This window comes from Synchiropus splendidus, chromosome 11 (genome assembly GCF_027744825.2).
Source record: "Synchiropus splendidus isolate RoL2022-P1 chromosome 11, RoL_Sspl_1.0, whole genome shotgun sequence".
Lineage (NCBI taxonomy): Eukaryota > Metazoa > Chordata > Actinopteri > Syngnathiformes > Callionymidae > Synchiropus > Synchiropus splendidus.
Genome location: NC_071344.1, coordinates 17,180,136 through 17,199,725, shown reverse-complemented (window position 1 = coordinate 17,199,725; position 19,590 = coordinate 17,180,136). Strand labels below are relative to the sequence as shown.

The 19,590-nt window shown below is 45.8% G+C and overlaps 1 long non-coding RNA gene across 2 annotated transcripts in view; it reads right to left on the bottom strand.

The window, feature by feature from the left end:
- Positions 1-3,486: 3,486 nt before the first annotated feature.
- LOC128766958 (uncharacterized) overlaps positions 3,487-19,590 on the bottom strand; it is a 61,194-nt gene continuing 45,090 nt past the window's right edge. For both annotated transcript variants that reach the window (XR_008416045.1, XR_008416046.1), the window contains exon 4: positions 3,487-6,334. This is a non-coding gene — a long non-coding RNA (uncharacterized LOC128766958). The remainder of the gene's footprint in view (positions 6,335-19,590) is intronic.

Below are 19,590 nucleotides of genomic sequence, written 5' to 3'. Positions count from 1 at the left end.
GTGCTTAAGGTGGATAAAAGAAGGGAGGGGGGGAGGAGGGGAGGTGAGGAAGGCGAGGGAGCAGGTGACAGATGGAGAGAAATTAGGATTTGCGTCAGTGTAAAACCAGCTTTCCTTTGAGAAAAAACAGAGAAGATCCATTTGGTTTCAGGCGGACGTGAAGTCACATGATCGCATCAGGAGGCGACCCCCACCCCCTCACCCCCAAATCTTAGTTGGAACCCCTTCAAACACTTGGGTCAAATTGAAGCGCCATCGCCCTGTGTAGCTGGGACAGAAAGGGTGTGGAGCGGGAATATGATTCCAAACATCCCAACATTCGTGGAACTTGAAGATCTCGACCTAAACAGAAGTTCTGATTTGGTGTGGTCTTGAAGTGAAGAGAGGAGCCGAGATAGAAAAGGTCCTTGGGAGACGGCAGGGCGGCCGTGGAGGCCAAAAAACTGCTGACTCATTCGTATTGATCAACAGTCCCCTAATATACACTGGTAATTTCCCTCGGCGTGGCAGGACGACATATTACCTCATGGCGTTTTAAATATTCCGAACCATCGATTTGGAAACCTGAGGTGCAGCTGGAGGACTGGGCGATGAAGAGCCAGTCCAGCAGGAAGCCTGCCAAATGGTCCTCACAGAGCCGGGCACAGTCGAGCCTGCCTTCCTTTTTACCGCAGATCGACGCTTCGGCAACAAACGAAGGCTTTCTGGCCGTTTTTCCAGCCCGCGCCGCCTGACTCTCATGGGCCGATGATAGATTGCTCTCTCTCCGCCTTTGTGCCGGGAAATTGCTTTGTTTTGTTAACAGTCTCGCCGTGTTCCAGCCCAGACAGCGGCGTTAGCGCACCTCCTCTCTTTGCTTATCTGCACAATGTGTTGGAGACCTTCCTGAATTAAATTACAGTGGAATATTGAGGGCGAAGGAGGAGACGCGGCGACCCTGGGGACGCCGTGGCAGAACAACACAAACATGCAGCTGCAGGCGGAAAAAAAACAGGAGGAACAAGCGGGAACACAAAATAAGGAGAGTCTGTCCATGCTAGAATAGAGAGGTCACCCTCAGGTGACAGGGGGTGTCCTGGGGACACAAATGGCAGGGGTTAGGGTCGTGAGAGCTGAGCCAGAAGACAAAGCTCTGCACTGACCGCTGGGTTCCTCCTCTCACCTGTGGTCACCAGCTTAGGAGTGACCCTGAGAAGAACAGTATCTCTGTCTGGACTCTCTGAGAGAGAGAGAGAGAAGCTCAGTCATCTAGGAGAGACTCAGACTAGAGCCAGAAGCTAGACAAGGTGCAAGGTGCAAGATGCTTCCCTCCTGAGGAGCTCACAGGGGAGGGGCTCTTGACCAGACCCAGAACACGCAGGAGGGTTTGTGATTTTCCAGTTGATTTTCCAGTTTTTCTGAGGGCACCAGGACCTTTATATAGCAGTTTTCCCGAATCTGTTCCGTCTTGATGCAGAGGAAACTGCAGAGTCGATTGCAATTGTTATGAAGTTTTATCAACATGGTGACACTACTGACCAGCAGAGGGCTCCACAGTTCTATATTGTGTTTAGGTTCTGAACTGAAGATGGTCGGACGGACGGACGGACGGACGGTCGGACAGACGGACGGAGGAACAGATGGATGGATGGATGATACAGGGACAGACAGACAGACAGACAGACAGACAGACAGACAGATAGATAGATAGATAGATAAAAAAGCTAGCTAGCTGATGTTAACACAGCTTCACCCTGCCAACGTGGCCCCCCACATATACCTGGAGCCAGACTTCCAGCTGAACATTTAAGCAGGAGAGAGCAGAGAAATGAACTCTGTGCGATGTCACATTGAAGCTCTTATGTAAACCAGCGTAGGTGATGTTTCCAAGCACGCTAATGCTAAAGGTCAGTAGTCCCTGTCATGCTCACATGCCATCGTGTGCTGTAGTAAAGACAAACTACCGGGGGGCGGAGGGGCTCCATACACCTCGTCCACAGCCCTGGGGGTGGAGGGGGGGGGGCGCTGCCTTAATTTCCAGAAATATGTTTATTTCCATTCCCTGGTGATGTGGTCGCACATGAGTGCCAAGGCGCGGCGTGCGCTCAGGCCTGCGGGACGATGATTTCATGTGTCTTATTAATTGAGGCCGGGAACACCGTGTGAGAGTGTGCGTTTTCTGTGTTTAACATAATGTTTCGTGAGGCTGGAGCGGCTGCTGGGAGGCCAATCTGTCAGTCCAGATACCTGGTGGAGAATGTGATTATAGGTGAGGCGCACACACACACACGCACGCACGCACGCACGCACGCACGCACACACGCACACACGCACACACGCGCACACACACACACACACACACACACACACACACACACACACACACACACACACACACACACGCACGCACACACACACACACGCGCACACACACACACACACACACACTGGGGTCCCTGCGAAGAGGAGATGTGAAGTGGGCAGCTGAGGCGACGACCAGTTTGAAAGTCAAGTCTCTCCATGTCCTTAATAATTGATTCCATGATGGCGGAGCCAGGAGGAGAGTCATGGCATGTTTAAACACAGTTGTCCGAAGAGACTCTCACGTCACTTCCAGACACATTAGGGCTCACGATGTGGAGGCCAGTTGGCTGCCTGTTCCCATCCTGAGGATGGCTTGTTAAGAAGGTGGTGCTACGAAGCGCTGCAAGATGTTTTAGTCTTGACTCTGTCTGGTGCTTTATATATGCAAGCTTTTGTCCTTCATGACCTTCTGTATTGTCTCTTTCTTGAATTATTCCTCATTCTTCAAATGACTTCTTTGTCTGCTGCTGTGTTACTTGTGTTTATCTAAGCTGCAGGGTGGATGTCAAGTGACACGATCTCAATTTTATTTATTACATATCTAGCTATATTTAACTTTGTATAACTACAATTTATTTATTATTAATATTTTCTATTATTATTTCTATTCTCCATAATTTAGTTTGGAACTCATACATTTTATTTAATAAAGTAATCTTCAAAAAGTAAAAAGCGAAAATAAAATCTATTTGTCTTTCTCCAAAAAAATTCTCATTTCTTTTTTGTTTTAGAAAAATATATTTTTTTTATTTTGATAATTTCTTTATTCTTTTTTCTTTCCTTTTTTAGAAAATTGTGATTTTATTTTGTATGTCTTTATTTCTGTTCTTTTTTTGTAGAAAAATACTATTTTATTATTTATTTATTATCTATCAGACAAACATTTTTTTATTTCATTTTTTAGAAACATACGATTTTATTTTTTATTTCTTTATCTTTTCTTTTTTTTAGAAAAATTTAAATATATATATTTCTTTCTTCTTTTTAGAAAAAAATATTTTCTAATTTCTTGATCTTTTCTTCTCATGAAAATTTTGATTTTTTTTATTTCTTTATCTTTTCCTTTGTCTTTTAGAAAAATACAATTTTATAATTTATTTATCTTCTTTTTGAGAAAAACAATTTTTATTTTTATTTCTTATCTTTTGTTTTTTAGGAAAAAAATGTTTTATTTTTATTTCTTTATATTTTCTTTTCAGAAATATACAACTTTATTTTTTATTACTTTGTCTTTTCTTTATTAAAAAAAATGATTTTTAAATTTCTTGATCTTTTCTTCTCATGAAAAAATAGATTGTTTTTATTTCTTTATCTTTTCTTATTTAGAAAAATACTCTATGACCCAGCAGTCACCTCTCAACCCTGGTTCTAGTCTGAAACAGCGTCCTCTCTCCGCCTGAAAAGCATCATTTCAGGTGACTTGTTGGATTCCTCTTGTTTTCAGCCAGTAGAAGCGTCTGCTTAAGCTCTTTCTGATTGCAGTGATGGATCATAATTCCGACAGGAGCTTTTAGTGCTGCTCTCGTTGCCTCATGAAAGCTGCCGGCAGATGCAGAATATGTGTGTTCCCACTTAGGAGGATGACATCTAAGGTCACATTCCCACCCGCCGCAGTCTCTGTGGATGAGTCAGGTGGAACAACCAGGACGACTCAGCTCTTTGTTAATCGACTAATTATGTAACACGTTCTAAATAAGGCGTCGTCACAGACCCTCCAGGAACCAGTGAGTCAGGATTCATGTTCCACCAAACCTCGTGCTTCTCCTCTGGTGCGGGAGAAGGGAGCAGCAGCTCAGGGTTGACACCCAGGACAGGAGTTTTTGGACCGAGGCAGGAAACAGGAGCTACGGAGGAAACCCACACAAGCTTGAAGGGGTCACCTGGAGAACCTTCTGCTGACCAAAGCGTGAGACAGACTCACAAACACACAGAGGGGTCAGCGGGGTCTCAGCGTGAGGTGAATTTTCTCTTCATCCAATTTCCCCTGGAGGCGAGGAATCCATCCGTCAAGCCTGCTGCCGGCATCCGTCCGTCCACCTCCGATCAAAATCTCCATCAGCGCCTCAGCTCACTCTGTCAGAGGCGCAGAGTAACTCTGCTGCTCGATTATAGAGGAGGCAGTGGTGGAGTCCAGGTCAAAGTCGGAGGTCACCTAGTTGTTCCCTGAAGGCATGAAGAGCTGGTTGCATTTCAACTTCCTGTTGTTGGTCTTGACGGAACAGTGGTGGAGGACAATGTTTAGGCACGTTCCTCTCACCGTGACCTCACCATGCCACCCTGGCTTTCACAGCTCAGTTGGAGTCACTTGGACTCCACTCTGGAGGAGCAACGTCCCGATAGTGAGTTCAGCTCAACTCTCAGTTCAAGACCTGGGTCCCAGACTGTAGAGAAGGGTTGAGGAGAGACGGACCGTCGGCTGTGGTGGGTTCCGGTGTAGCGATAAAGTCGCTGTGGACTACATTCCAAAAAGGAGGACAAAACCTGAGGCTCAGCTACTTTCAGCATCGACGACCACGGCGCTGCGTCTTCCTAGCCGGGGGCTTCACTACATTTTGACTTGCTTCGTACTGGAGGCAGCCAGACGCGGTAATGAGCATGTTTGCTATAGCGATGCAGAGCTAAAGACGAACGCTCTCGCTGACGTTACGTAAAGAATGAGCTGAAGTGAGTGAATCCTGAAGCCATCAAGCTCAGGTCACTTGTTCCTGCTCATGGACCTGGAAACACGACTCCAGGAGTCAGTCTAGTCTGACTTCCATGGTTTCACTTTCTTGCTTCCAGTCAGGTTCAAATCATTCATCTTTTAGAGGGTCAAAACATGATCATTTTAAGAAATGAAAGAGCGATTGCTCTTTTTTTTTAATTCTTTTAATTTGTGTGCTTAATATTCAGTTCCAGGTGGCAGAGCTTTTCTGTCTTTTGTATTCATTGTTATTGCGTTAGTTTATTTATGGACTGTATTCTATCCTCTTTTAACTTTGACTGTTTATTTATTGATTTATTCATTTTTACCTACAGATATGTGTGTGTGTCTTGACTCTTTACCATGACATTTATAGGTCAAGCTTGCAGCTACTTTTGTGACTGACCCTAACCACCAAAGTTCAAAGAGCCCAAAACTTTGACATTCCATCCTCCCTTTTTTATGACCTTCAAAGTACCTTTTATGCTCATGTTTCTTTCCGGTAAATAACTTTCATCACAGTCATTTGTTTCCACCGTCTAAGTTTGAACATTTTTTTATCTGTCTTGTTTAACATTGTGTTTCATGTATTTATTTCACAGAATGATTTTTGATGCAACAATATGGTGCCCAAAGAAACAGCTACTGTAGATGTAGCTCCTGCACAAAGGAGGAAAACAGAGGCAGCGTTGTCGGAGGCGGTGGTTGGTGAGGCCAGTAAATATATCGCCACTGGAGGACGGAGAGTTTCCACCATTGTTATGTCTTCTTTGAATCTCCTTAGAGCTATGTATCGGGTAGTAACAGCAACACTGCCCCCCACGGTTTCAGGTGGTACTACTGCGTTTGGACCATATCCGTAAGCTTTTGAAATGTGCGGAAATACGAAGGAAATGAAGGCAGAGCACAGACAGAAGGCTCCATCGAGATCTATGTGTAACGTTCACAACATAAACAGGCCACTAAAAGTGAAGCCACAACCTCAAGTTCCAGGAGGCAGCCCAGCGTCTGGATGGATGAGGAGGTCTCCTTTAAAAGTCTATCTGTCTTCATAAACCTTCACCTTTCATCCCTGCAACAGCCGCGTTTGAATAATGGAAACACAACGGTGGGACACGTCGTATCTGGGAAGAAGAGCTTGTTCTTCCTGCATTAATTCTCCTCCACATACGTGGGAGATTCCTCTACCTGTGTTCGACCTCCAATGCCATCTGCTGTCATGAGGCTTCCCGCCACTCTGCCGACAGCGATCCATCTTCCCTGTGCACGTCCACGTTTCACCAACAACAATCTTCTTTCAGATTCCTGCTGTCAAAAGAAGAAAACTGATATTGTCTTTGGAAAATTGTTGACTTTATGCTTCATTCGTGTTCATGTCCAGATGATGTGTGACTCGGGTTAATGACTCACCCAAGTGAGTCGGTAATGTGATAATTATTTTCAAAACAAAATAAGCTACTTTTGTCTTCCTAGCTAAAAGCTACATTCCAATCCTAGCTCAGCAGGCGCAGAGTGTTTGGAGACCTTCAGTGCGACTCTGTATGACTCTGCCAGACCGATGACGTGTGTGAGACTAGTACAGCGGGACAGTTCAGTCAGTCACAGAGACGCTCAGATTTGTTTGATGGAGCAAATCTTCTAATCTCCTGAGCTAATATGCTCCATCCACGGCTCCATTGGGGGCCGAGACCAGTTCAAACAAAATGAAGCGGGAAGAGGTTGTCAAAGATGGTGCCCTCTGCTTCGTCACTTTGTGATGCCAGTAACTCCAGCTGCACATGTCGTCACTTGAAACACACTGAAGCCCTGAACCCTGGCACCTCAAACCTGTCACATCCACTGCTCCCATTGTGTAGCGCAACAATGAACACTGTTACATGGCAACCCTGGCGAATAGCAGACTTAAAATGCACATAAACGGCTAAGTCCGACTGTGCAGATGTCAACTAAACCCTTGTGGCAACTTTGTTTCTTTATTTTGAAAAGCAAAACAAAAATTTTACAACTTTTTTGTGGGCCCACTTTTCGCACAAAAGCATATTGCAACCATCTACTGCAGGTCGCGGCGCCTGTCGTGAGCCCTTAGCAATCACAGACACAGATGCCGGCGGTTACGGCACTGCTCCACCTCCGGGCAGCATGCGTTTGCAAAGCCATTATACAAGCTGGGTGATGATGTCGTCCAGCAATTTCTAGCGCCATCTAGCGCTCAGCACATCTCACTGAGGAGACTGCGACTCTTCTTTCTCTTTCAGCTTCTCCCTTCAGTGGATCATCTTCCTCCATCTCACCCAGTTCTCTGCTTCTTCTTCTCTCAAACCTGCAAGCCTCATGTCCTCCTTCTCCACGTCTTTGACCTTCAGTTGTCCAATTTCCATCAGCACCCTGCTGGTTGACAGCACTGATGGCGGTTGTTGTTAACCGATCCTTCATGAGATACATTTGTCTGATCTGCATCTTTTAGTCCGGCAAGTTTTCACGTCGGATGCCGCTCCTGACACAACCCTCTGCATTTATCCGGGCTTTGATCCAGAGTAAGAAGAAACCAGCTAGCCCCCCCTCACAGCTGCATTACTGACTGTGACTATGGGATAGAAAGTCAAGGTTTTCTTAGTCGACTACACAACCTGGATAATGCGGTTGATAACTCGATTACAGTAGCATGTAGCCGAGATGCTCGACTGTGATTGGACTGGGTGATGCAGCTTCAGCTATGTAGGCGAAGTAAACAAACTCCTGCTCCCGCTAATAATATTATAAACAATCCAGAAGTCATGCAGCAGTGGTCCTCGCAGAACAAAACAAACCCAACATCAGCTGTGTAGTTACTCGCAACGACGCAGATCTTACTCAGGTGGTTTTGATCATTAGACCTCTCAAGAATAGAAGACGTGTGTTAGCATCACATAACCATTAGCATGATAAATGAGTCAGGGCTCAGGCACATGCCAGTCAACATCTATCATTCTTGCAACACAAAGAAAACAGTGTCACCTGAATATCTTTGCGAATTTGCGAGTTCCAATCCCGAAGCCTGCCAAAACAAGTGCGTTGATAATGGATGGTGACGGCTCTATGAAAGTGACGGTGTTGAACCATGGCTTCGATGTGCTAAATCTGGGCCTCTATGGTTAAGCTAGCTGATCTGAAACGACACGTTGCTACCTGTTGATGCCACGCGCGTCTTCTACGATGGTCCAATCGGCCTTGGCGACTTTATCGAACTATTGCCTTACTCAGGCGACTCACTCTATTGGACCGCTACAAGTCTTCGGTGTGAATGGGAAGTTAGAAATACAGGCCGCAACTGTGGATCATTTCTCAACTTGACTCTGCCATGGGGGCCCTCTGGTAGTCATGTGCATCGCTACATATATAAAACTTCATAGCAGCCACATGCTACAGAACATGTTTGCGACTCCTTTAGTTTAAAGCAGACGGATTGTTGAGTCTCACTCGACTAGCATTTGCTATCCTCGATAGCGTGAAGTGCTGAGACGCGCCAAAGTGCATGTAGGTCACTTGTTCGTAAGAAAAGATGATTGTGGTAATGAATTCCACTGCGACTCGTTTCTTAACTCTACGGTGACACTATTAGTAGATAATTAAACATGTTGCATCGGCACAAGCGGCAGCAGCGGCGGGTTAATTGCTAGGCGGAGAGCCGCTGCATATTCAGGTGTGTTTTCATGTGAGGAATTAATTACTTTCTGAGGGAAAGAGAGACATTAGAGGAGGGTAATAAACAGGTGTGAGAGAGTGCAGAGGAGGGAGTGCGTGAGTATCAGAGTGACAATAGTACTTGACATTTGCTCCCGCGGCGCTCCAGTATAATGGCCGGGGTGTCGCTCAGTAGCTCACCTTTTGCTCTCATACATACCAATAGATGGTTATTTTCATTCTGCAGCCAGTCAAGGGCAGAAGCGCTTATGCAGGAGAGGGAAGGAAGAATTAATGGAAAAATGTTGGGAGCCTCCGGTTACAGCTGAGTGCATTTAATGACTATTTATGTCGTCTAATGAAATGCAAAACCGGGAAAAATAAGGAGTCTTTTTTAGGAGGGCTATAGATAACTCAACCGCCAGAGAAGAAAGATTTTGGGGATAAGTTAAACTGCTTTTTCAGAACTTCGGTAGACGGAGGATAACAAAATTCACAGACCAAATCATCCAGTCCAAATTACCTGAAGCTACTAGATTGATGCTCTGGCGAGGAACCTCAGCTGTCAAAACACATCACGACACATGAAGTTTGCAACCAGAGACGATGGTAAAAAGCATTGTCCATGAAGCCTCATGTTCTGAGAGACAATGAAGTTGGAGCTTGTTGCAGCTGAAGGAGGTCGTAGAAAGAAACGGGAGTCAGAGGTCCTGACCTGTGAGGTGAGTCTCGGACTCAAGGTCCAGCTAACAGAGCTCAACGTAGAGAGTGTGGAAGGTGTTGCTCTTCTCTCCATTATCTTCTGTGGAGCTTCGTCTCTCCACCCTTCCGAACCCAAATCCAGCCCTGCGTTCCAGAGTAGTAGGCGACTCCTTCAGAAGTAGCTCTAGACTCTAGTGCTGAGATGGATACCCAGCTCTTTTAGGAGTCCACAAATGATGGTGATGAGGGCTGTAGGTGAATCTCTCCACCGCTCCTCGCCACTCCACCATGTTCCAGCTAACAAGGTCATCAGAAAATCCAGACTTGTTTCTCAGGAAAGGCATGCCTGTAATAGTCCGCTAATTCTGGCTTTATCGTTGTGGTTCTTTTTCCTTCTTCCTGCTTCATCAGTCTTGGCTTTTCATTCATCGCTCACAGCCTCTGGTGACTTCTCCACCCCATCAACGATCTTCATACCTCGCCGGGAGTGTCTCTGTTCCATCCATGGTACCAGCACTCTTGAAAGCCTTGAGTACCAGGGTTCTCTCCGGGAATTTTCCCAGAGTACCGGGTGTCTGGTGAGGAGGGGTGGGGATCGAGTGGACAATGGAGCATGTTGTACCTCTTACACAGTCCACCTTAACGGCCTACCTTAAAAGGCGGAGTCCGGTTCAACAGACGAGGGGTCAAACTCTGACCATAGGGGGCGCCTTTTCTTGGAGCCCATTCTGTCGAACTTCACTTGAACAAACTCTGCTTTATAGTCGCTTCCTATAGTCGCTTCCTTAGTTAGTACTAGGACTAGTGTTTCGACTTCTCTTCTCCAAACGTGTCAGTTTCTTTGTCGTTGTGAGTCCACGTAATGTTCATGTGAGCACCCAGGGCTGTGCATTTATTTCTCCTTCTTCTTATTATTATTATTATGTTTTGTTCGTTATTGCATGTTGTTGAAAAGCTCTTTCCTAGTTGGTGGGATCCTCACTGACCTTGGCAATAGAGCCGAGTCTGATTCTGCTTCCACATTGAGGGCCCGGTCTCCGTAAGCACAACCTACATCCCAGTTATACTTGAAACTGCTGCAGTACTGTTCACAAAAAGGTGAAAATACTGAGCCGAGTCCGTCATCACCAGTTGATTCTTACTTTCTAATTATCTCCCAGACTGTAATGTGTTTAAGTCTCAGCTGTCGGAGAAGCCGATGGTGAATTATTCCTGCGAGGGAATGATCATTCATCATGAGGATCTTATTCCGGCTGAGGGAAGGCTGTAATATGAAACATCTGGATATTCAAATCAGCCGCTGCAGCGCTGACATTAAGTGAGGTAGCGGAGCATTGAAACAACAACCCGTCCTGCCTCCCTGCTCTGTGTTCCTCACTCTTTATTGGCTGTCGCGCCTCCACAATGACATCTTGGGTTCAGCGTTTCAGGGCGATAAACACTAAAACAACAAGCGGGGACACAAACCAAAACCACATTAACGCAAGCATGTCCGCCAGATGCTGCCGCCGCGCTAGCGCACGCGCTAACACGCGTAGACACAGATGCTTAATGGACACACGCGTGAACATGCACAGACTAACAACAAGTTTTCTGTTGGTGAGAGAGTCCACTGAAGTTTCAGACGCCAAACTCTTGCGTCTTAGGATCTAACTTTTCACTTCATGAATCCAGAGTTGTTCACTCACACTCGGCTGAAATCTGGCTCCTCTACTGTCCCTCCACCCACGCGCTGCTCAGCAGCAACAACAACAAGCCGTCCATCATAGGTTCAGGTCTGCAGGTATTATGGCTTGTCTCTCCCCACCTGAAGACCCGGAGGAAGAATCTGTGACAGCAGCCATGAGCGCACGACCACGACTCGTCAGTCAAGGTCCACACTTCTGTTTATCACTGCAGGTGTTTTGACAACATGCCAGTGAAGGTGCCACCCAAGTTTTTAAGCACTTTCAAACATTCTAAACAAGCCCGCTGACAGCATCTGGCGCATTGCTGACTAGAATGGAGTCATCTGCCTGATTCGCAGAGGCATGACTCATAGATCATTGATTCTGCGAGTCACTTGACCCTCTGTCTGTGATCCCGAGTCAAGTGAGAACAGTTGTCATTCATTTGAATCTTTCAAGCATCTTTTGAGGGGAGACCAGGTGCTTTTTGAGTGGAGCTTGTATGCACTCTGTTTTCCTCCCACTCTACAAAAACATACAGCTGTTTCTGATTGATTCTAAAACAATAATAATAACATGCTTATTCATCCAGATTTTAGTCAATATTTGTGCCATGGAACATAAGACAACTGAAATGAATATAGAATAAGCATCTCGGGATTGAAAATTACGAAATGAATATCAGCACAGGGTCCAGCATGAGTTGTCCCAGTTTATCGTCTCACCACTCACCAAGTGTAGTTCTGAGCCTGTTTGTAGCGGGGAGGTTCTGGGTGTTAAGAATGACCTCTGAGAGGAGCGGTGGCAAGTCGAGCTCATGAGCTCATTTCAATCATTCTCACCATATCATTTCCCAAACAACAACTTGCGCTTGTCGCTCGACTGAACTGTACTTGAACTGCCCTCCGCTTTATTCCACAGCTCAAACATATAAACAGCATCAGGGGCCGAAGCTTTTTTCATTTCACAGGCCATTTCAGACGAGCGCTCTCAGCGAGTCCACCCTTGTTTAAAAAATTGCTCCTGCGAACCAGTCAACAATCGGGCGCAGAGCGAGAGCAGAGCACAGGGGATGATGGCCTCACAAAAGCACCGAGCAAAAGGCAGCGGCACCGGAGAGAGAGCAAATCAGACTGTGTCGTCCTGCTGAGCCAAATTACAAAAGAGAAGGTCTAATCCACAGAGTCGGCAATACATAAATGTCTTTTCAGAACCACTTCAGACTCGACAGAAACCACATCAATGAAACATCAAGTGAAAACTTCCACTGCAACTTGGAAGTCATTTGACTCGGTGGGAGAGCTCTCTGCTACATTATCTCGTCCATATTCACACTACATAACCCCATCACTTCACACTGAGAGCGGCAAAATTCTTCCTCAGGTGGAAGAGGATTTTGGGGTCGTCCCATCCTCCCCTGGCACATGAAGGGCAGAGGCATAGGTGCAGCACCTTCAGTGACAAAAGAGCTGAGCCAAAAGCCAAAGCTCTTCATTCATAGTGACTGAAAGAACAAGGAGGTGCTTGGACTCTCTCGGTCACCCAGGTGCAGAACAACTGCTGCTCCAAGACAAGGATGTCTCCAAGACCAGTGAGGTGTTCAACTGGGGGGGGGAGGCCACGGGCAGACCCAGGACATGCTGGTGAGACTATTGGAATCAGATAGATCTCTTGAGGACACTTTCAGGAACAGTGATGTCTGGGCTTTACAGTCCCTCGAGGAGATGGTGATGTTGTGCTATAAGGAAATTCCAACCAATCCCCACCAGTTCTGCGAGGCGCTGCAATTTCGCTGTGACTTTCCTGCCAGTTCCACCAATTGCTATAGTCTCCTTGCGCCCATCCGTCTATGCAGGATCATATTCCCTCCCTCCATGCTGAGATGAAGTCATGTGCAACACACAACGCTCCACAAATATTGCCACCAAGTGTCACGATTCGGACTTAAACAATGTCAAAATTCCCATGATTGAAATGTAGAATATACGGAACTAAAAAGCGGAACTCACTAGTGCAGCGTGCCATCACCCTTTACACGAGGCGGAGGTAAACAAAAATGACCTGACCATGAGATCCATGTCTCACCAGGCTGACACTCATCATCATCATGTTTTATTTATGATGGACATTTATTTATTCATTTATTGTGTGTTTGTTCTTTGCGCTTGAAATACTCATTGCTTTTTGCAAATAAAACATTCCTGTCAAGTTGATCCAGAACCATAAATGATCACAACATTCACCGCAATTTAAAAATTGCTCGTGACCCATGAGCCCAACTCATGCAAGTGGGATGGATAGATGGACCTATACCCATCCCAGGTACGTTAAGTGAAAGGTAGGGGCCACCCTGGAGAGGTCCTTCCCACTGGCCAACCCTGGGACATTCAAGCCGTGAGCCTGCAGAACTAGCACCATGTTGACATGACTGAAAATATAAGTTTACTCTTCAGTTTTCAGTGTGGAAAAGTTTGAGGACAATTTCAACAGCATCTCCATATTAGCGCTCCCACACAACTCAATAAATGATGACGTGGAAACTCGTTCAAACCTCTGTTAGTACGCACAACTTGGGGCGGCATGAAAAAAAGATGAGGGATTTGAAGAGTGCCGGTGAGTGTGTGTGTATTGGGGAGCAGAGGGGGAGCATTAAAGATAAATTGTCCACTTCTGCTCCGCTCCCTTCAGCCCAAAACAAACAACCTGCATGCGCGGTAAAGCAAACAGGAATCAAACTTTTACAAGCTCAAACAGATTTATTTAGCATCGTCGCGGTGAAATCGACCGTGGCCCGGAGTGGTGGAAGAGCAACCCCAGCTTTTGTTGTCCTTTTTTTTTCCATGATAGCTGTGATGTTTGGTCCTGTAATTTCCCATCCACACCACAAAAGAAGTCTCAGAAATGTTCTTCATGGTTTAGCCTGTTCCTCCTCAAATAACTTTCTCAGTCCAGGACCGACAAAACCTCAACAACCAGAAAGAATAGGGAGAAGTGCTGGTCCACGCCACTTTTGGGGGGATCTGTGCCTCGCTTGGAGGAAATCCAGTGATCGACTGGAGTTGAAACTTTGGATGGAAGTGAGGGATAAGTCATGGGGATTAATGCAACTCCAGGGCTTCCTCTCACAAGTGAGACCCAGCTATCCCTTCCAAGGCAAAACACCATAACAGAAAGGCTTTTATTCTGACGGTCAGCCGCTTCCTGTCCAGGTGTCCGGCTCCGTGGTGATGAATGGAGGTGCTAATGGTTCAGTCAGCGAGTCCGGCTTGCGGCTCGACATCGAACGCTGATGGAAGTCGACAGCGGTCACCTCCACGGTCGCCCACACTTCGCTCACACACGTACAACTCTTCCTGTTCCCCTCAGTGGCAGTATAAAGCATCACCTTCTTCAGTCATCAGGACGTCGACCTCCTCCTCCTTCTTCCACCACGTTCGCCTCATCCTTTCATCCTCGCTTCATTCATGGTCCGACACTCTCCAAACTTGGTCTCCAGCTGGCTGATACCCTCCCAACATCAGCGGTCAGCATCATCTTGGTGTGCCTTCAAGGCCACGGTCCAGCGGCTCTGAGACGGACGGGCCGAGCCTAGAACAATATTTAGCCGTCAAATTAATCTTGAGAATCACGCTCGGAGTCGCTGGTGATTGACTGGCGATTCATCAAAGTCTAATGAGAAAACTTCATGTACAACTTAATCAGGAGATAATGAAGACATTAATCTTGAGGAGCCAGTCCATCAAGCAGCTACCTAGCATTCCATCACCTCGCCGCCTTTTGACGTCGTTGTTTATTTGAATTCATATGTGGAGCGTGAAGGAGAGAAAAATACTGACATCATTTCTATTGATACATTTATTGTGTGTAGAACTTAAACATTATTATTATTATTTACATTTTCTTCAAATAAGTAAAACTGTCCAGAAAAATCTGGACACAAAGCAAAACAATGTTCATTTCCAACTATTTTTCCACCAGAAATAAAGATTAATAGAAGTAAAATAATGAAGCTATATTTAAAAGTGTAATAATAATAACAGTAATAGGACTCACTATCAGGACTCAGAACTAGTTTAAGGCTGATACAGATTCAGAGTTGTTCAGTGTTCAGTTCAGGATATTTAGCGACAGGTTTATCAGAGCAGGAAAGCTGCAATGAAACGTGAAAGTGAACCTTGGTGAGTATTAAAACGACACAACAGGTTCAGAGTCTTCATAGCTACTCACAAGTGAAAGCGCCACGTCAGAGATACGAACGAGAGGAAAGCGCAGGTCATAATTACAGAACAAAGCCGTACATTCAGGTTGAGTGTTGTGACAGATGTGATGTGGCGACGCATCAGTCGTGATGGATGGATCAGGAATCCCAAAACAAGTCATTTGTGAAGCGATCGATAATCCCATTAGCTTCGGCACCATTAGTTACTCGAGTCTTGAGCACATCGCGAAACACCCTCGGAGTGTAAACACACTCAGCCAGAGTTTCGTCTGGCCACCAGGAGCAACAGACTCTTCCATGATGGATTCTGGAGCAACAGATTGTTTGAGGACTTCATGAAGACCTTTGATTGAAAACGTGATCTGTAAACTTCTGAATGACTCTTCACTTGATGGTTATTAATGCCATGGTGTGCGAGTCAGTGTCTTGATTCTGCCTGTGGTTTCACTTCAGGACTGTCAGAGCCAGAATGCCCCAACAAGATTCAAGAAAATAGCTGACGTGTTTCAAAGCTGAGACAAAGCATCTATGAAATTAACCAGTTCAACGTGTTCCCTCACTTTATTGGACAGGTTTTTACTGTTGGGGACGACCACATCACTTTCTTTATCATTGTTTCTTTTCAAGAACTTCTCCATAGTTGGTAACTCTCACAGATTTGCAGCTGTCAAGTCAATGCAGTGACACACTAGTGCCACCATATGTGGCTCGTGTATTAAAACAGTGTCTCGCGGCCCTCACGGCCCAATGGTGTAAAACAAAAAAAAACTTTAAGTGGTCATCTAGGGGGCGCTAGTGGCCCAACCATGGGCCCTGGCCCTATGGTTAAGAATCACTGCTCTAAGATCTGTGAGAGACTTGCGGCAAACTGACAAGCATACATGCGTGTGACTCGGTGTTAATGCGGACGTCGATTCCTTCTTGTAGCTCCTTGAGATACATGTGTGTCCGTGCTGCTGTTTATCGCACTGCTGGTCCAAAATAATGTGTGCGATTCAGTTGTTTCAGACATTTCTTCTCCCAGAACATTTTCACAAGATGGCCGTACTTGTCAGATTCATGGAAGGTTTCAATATGGGATTTCTTAGCAAGTGCATTTGGACTTTTTACAGCTGCTGCTTCAGATTAAGCCCCGTCGTCTGATTGGTGGGAGTCGAACCGGCGCCCCTCCCTCTAATACGATGATGTTAAATGACACAGCGACTGAGCCTCAATGTTGCTCATCAATCACGGTGTCACTGATGATCCCGCCGCGTGGCTGAAACGCCAAATTTGACCATCTGCGTGGAGCTGCTGGAGCACGAGCCGAGGTTAGAACGCCGATAAATCTGGCCGTAACACGACGGCGCCTCAGGACGGATCCTGATGTCCACGGAGAACATTAGCTCAGACAATGTCACTAATGGCTTCAAACATTACTGAGGCTGCAGGAACGACGAGGCTTGTTTTCGGCTTTTGGAGTCACAGTTTAGCTTGATTCTAATTCGCTCTGATTCCTCATGCAAAATGTGGAGTAGAGGGTTAATTGTTGGTCAGAATATAATCTGAAAAAATAGTATAGAGAACAGAGGGAATGGGAGATTTTCTACAGGAATTTATAGACTATTATTATAAACTATAAACTAGAAAATTGTATTATATTATATTATATGAAAGTTTCACAGTATACATAAAACCTTTTAAATTTCATTTTTAAGGCCTTTGTGAATGAAGTTGAAGACAAATCTACACATCTGCAGATCATCGTCTGCGAGTTACAAAACACGGCTTTTATCAGGTTTGTTATCACATCGGATCTGGTTACACACACACACACACACACACGACTTCTCCATAGTATAGAAGGTTATTAGACATCATGAGACCGTGGTCAGTCTAGGAGTTTCGTAGCAGAAGCTCACGCACTGTACCTGCACGTCACCCAGTCCAGTCATAGTCGGCTACATGCTAGCTTAGTCCCGCTATTAACCCCATTATGTCATGACGTCCGACAAAGAGAAATTCCAATTTCTCTCATAGTCAGACTAAGCTCTTCACATGCATTTTAAAAGTCGCAACTTAGCCGGACAAATGCAATAATTTGTTTTTCTGAGCCGTCACATAAACGCTGCCTTATGAAACAGCAACACACATGCATTAATTCAGATCTCTGTTGTGCAAAATGTGAGAGACGGCGTCGAGGTGATGCAAGGTGACCGGCCATATTTGTTACTTCCAAGGCCCGAGTCCTTGGCTCTTCCTCCACTTATGAATTGCACTGCTTTCCCGAAGTGGTGGTGGGACATCTCATTCCTACCTACGAGCCCACACGTTTCAACCTTTCAAGCCCTGTTGTGACATGAGTGGAATTATGTGGACGACTTCTTGGCTTCGAGAAGCGTGAAGGCCAACGTCGTTGTTATGCTTTCAAGAGAGTTGATCGCGATATACGTTCTCAACACTAGGTGGGAGAAATTCTGACACGGTGGACCTTTAACTCATTTCTATTTCACACTGCACTCACAGTCGGGCTTGAACCTTAATCATTTCCGCTGCACGTGCCACAGTCTCACCTACTTCCTCCCCCACTTCCAGGAAGAGTAATTCTCAAGGTGAGCAGTAATCCACCGCGAGCTAGCGAGCGAGCCGTCACGGAGAATACAGAGCAGCGCTCCACATTCAGTGCTCATCACGGCTCTGAACGCCGCGGGGCAGGAGCCTCAGAGTGAAGAGGCAGAAGCTTATTTCCTGAATAAATGACTCGTTTTCACGACAGATAAATATTAACTCCTCCGAACTGTAGTTCTGCTTTCTCCGAGGAAGGAGCCGAAGTGGTTACACCTGGCCATCCCACTGAACCACAACTCGTCCACAACGCTAGTGTCAAGAACTGATGAGTCCCAAGACTGAACCGAAGTCAACATGCTCACCTCCATGTAAATAACCAAAGCACAATAGATTTCAAAATAAAATGACTTTATGCTGTGTTGATGAAGATGCATAGGATAGAAAAGAAAATATATGAAATATTGAGAATGAAAAATGAATTTATCTTACTTTCTATTATATTATTCTGGTCGTTCTTTTTTTTTGTTTTAAACCAAAGAATAATTCATTCACATGGAGCTTCCTCCGGGATTGTCATACAAAGATAACTGAACGTTTAGACAGCTGTTATCGTACATGAAAGTGTAGATATGCTTCTTCTGCCAGCTAAAATACCATCATTTCATCGCAGCTGTTGCTACTCTCATAAAGAGTTGCTCATTCATGTGCGACTCAGTGAGTCACAACCCATTCTTGAGTCACAAGAGTTGGAGCCACTTCCTGTCACGTCAGCGGTTCACGCCTCACTCGCCAACAATGGCTTCCTCGCTGGGAATTGAACGCACAGGTTCGTACTCCGTGTGCCCCACAAAGATACTCCTTTGTAAAAAGCCTTTAAATTTGGAGCCTGTAGCATGATGTTTTCAAGCGACAGAGACTTCAGCAGGAACTGTCACTTTCTTTATCAAGGACGGCGGATTATGAAAAATCTCTTTGTGCTTAATGGCAGTCATTTCAACCGTGCAGCCAGTAAGTGCACTTATCTCCACTCCAGTCTGGTAAACAAGGTTTCTCAGCTGTTTCGAAGTCCCGTGTGAAGCTCTTCAGAACAGAACAAGTTCATTCCCGCTCTCTCCAGACATGTTTGCCAGTCTAACTGGACTCTTTTACACAGCCGCCGGTTTAAGAGCGCGGCCGGTGATGAAGCTGCCGGACCCCTTCATGAATAAAAGAAGCTGACTTATGCTGCCTGGAGAGATGGCCCTGGGAGGAGACCCACTCCGGGGTTCAGTATGTTAATGTCCTCGGTATAGATTACAGCGCTAACTAATTCATGCAGGTGCCGGTAATTTATTGCTCCTTCATCGCCGTCCCCGATGGGAGATAAATGCTGTCTGTTCGGCCTCTGTGAGAATTCATCAAGTCAGGAGGTAAACAGTTTTTGTCCCTGCGATGATGGGTCATCTCGCGAGTGCGACGTCCAAAGCTAACGGCGAGGTAGAGGACTAGCAAAGAGCCTGGTGACCCCGCGTGACCAGAGGAGAGGGAAGGCACATGTTTTATTGATCCTGTGGGGGCTGTATGGATCCATGCTTGGTTTATGATCAACAGGCTCTGACACTGATGGTCCAGAGATGCTCGTTCAGCAAAACAAGACACTTAGCTCCTCCTCCCAGACAAACAAATCGTTTATTTTGCTGTTTGACTGTGTCTTCACAGCCAGAGACAACAGTCATGAGGGATGACTTACATCTGTCCAAACCTGTGACAGGCTCCAGGTGTCCCCAGGA